Raw genomic sequence first — 2,104 nt, 5'->3', positions numbered from 1 at the left:
TGGAAACTGCCGGCCTTCCTCCCTGCCCACCCCTGTAGGGCCCAGCAGTGGAGACTCTGTAGGGTCTCTGGTGCCTGCACGCAGGCAGCCGGAAGGGGTGGGGAGTGGTTCCTTGCCTTGGCCGCGGCCTCCATGAGTGCAGACCTCCCTCCGGCGTTGCAGTCTTCAGGTGTCCTTCTTTGGAGGAGCCCCTGCCCCCATATCCTGCCTTGGCTTGGTTTGTGTAAGCCCTCCTGGCAGAGTCAGTCAGGCGTCCCCTGGGGGCTGGGCTTTCCCTGTCAGTCCCAGGGATGAGAGCCCGCTGGCCTGGTTTTAGCCCCAGAGCCTGGCATGGCTCTGTGAAGGACTTAGGGCTAGAGCCGTGGAATCGATGCTTTGTTCATTCCAAGACCAGAAGCTGTTGATTCTGGATGGCTATGACCTTGACTAAGTTGCTTCTCCTTTGCAGGCTTCAGGCATCCCTTTCATTCATTAACATGAACTTTTTTTTTTTTTTTGGCTGCCTAGCTTGTGGGATCTTAGTTTCCCAGCCAGGAATTGAACCCGAGCCCTCAGCAGTGAAAGCTCGGCATCCTAATCACTGGACCACCGGGGAATTCCCTAAAGTGAACATTTATAGAGGACCCTCTGTGGGTCATGTTTAGGTTCTAGGGATACAGTGGTGAATACAAAGTTCCCCCAAAAAATCACTGACCTTGTAGACTTGACATTCTAGTGAGGGGGACAGATACAAACAGAGAAGTAAATATTGCAGGGTGGTGAGTTCTATAGAACAAAATTAGGAAATATCAAGTATGATCGAGACATGAAGAACAAAGACTTGAAGAAAGGGGACAAGCTATGGGGATATAGGGAGGAAGACCATTCTAGGCCAAGGGGGAGCATCTGCAAAGGTCCTGAGTCAGGAGTGGGCTTCCCAGGTGGCTCAGTGGTAAAGAATCTGCCTGCAGTGCAGGAGACCTGGGTTCGATCCCTGGGTTGGGAAGATCCCCTGGAGAAAGGAATGGCTACCCACTCCAGTATTCTGGCCTGGAGAACTCCATGGACAGAGGAGCCTGGTGGGCTACAGTCCATGGGGTTGCAAACAGTCGGACATGACTGAGCAAATAACACTTCACTTTCACTGAGGCCAGGAGTGGGACTGGCAGGTTTAAAAGAAACCAAAGGGGTCAGTGTAGCTGGAGCAGAATGAGCAAGGAGGAGCCAAGGCCTGGACGTGCGGAACCAAGGTTGGGGGCCACAGCAGGAATGTCCTTGGTGGTCATTTTGGCTTTTATTCTGAGGTAACTTATATGCAGAGGACATCATAAGAAACGCTGGGCTGGATGAACATGAAGCTGTAATCAAGATTGCTGGAAGAAATAGCCATAACCTCAGATATGCAGATGACACCACCCTTATGGCAGAAAGTGAAGAGGAACTAAAAAGCCTCTTGATGAAAATGAAAGAGGAGAGTGAAAAAGTTGGCTTAAAGCTCAACATTCAGAAAACAAAGATCATGGCATCTGGTCCCATCACTTCATGGCAAATAGATGGGAGAACAGTGGAAACAATGGCTGACTTTATTTTGGGGGGCTCCAAAATCACTGCAGATGGTGATTGCAGCCATGAAATTAAATGACGCTTACTCCTTAGAAGGAAAGTTATGATCAACCTAGACAGCATATTAAAAAGCAGAGATATTACTTTGTCAACAAAGGTTCATTTAGTCAAGGCTTTTCCAGTAGTCATGTATGGATATGAGAGTTGGACTATAAAGAAAGCTGAGCACCGAAGAATTGATGCTTTTGAACTGTGGTGTTGGAGAAGACTCTTGAGAGTCCGTTGGACTGTAAGGAGATCCAACCAGTCCATCCTAAAGGAAATCAGTCCTGGGTGTTCATTGGAAGGACTGATGTTGAACCTTAAACTCCAGTACTTTGGCTACCTCATGCGAAGAGCTGACTCACTTGAAAAGACCCTGATGCTGGGAAAGATTGAGGGCAGGAGGCGAAGGGGACGACAGAGGATGAGATGGTTGGATGGCATCACCAACTCAATGGACATGGGTTTGGGTGGACTCCAGGAGTTGGTGATGGACAGGGAGGCCTGGCATGCTGCGGTT

The sequence above is a fragment of the Bison bison genome, unplaced genomic scaffold, assembly GCF_000754665.1.
Source record: "Bison bison bison isolate TAMUID 2011002044 unplaced genomic scaffold, Bison_UMD1.0 scf7180017864375, whole genome shotgun sequence".
NCBI lineage: Eukaryota > Metazoa > Chordata > Mammalia > Artiodactyla > Bovidae > Bison > Bison bison.
The sequence above is the reverse complement of the archived record's forward strand: the minus strand, read 5'-3'. Positions refer to the sequence as shown.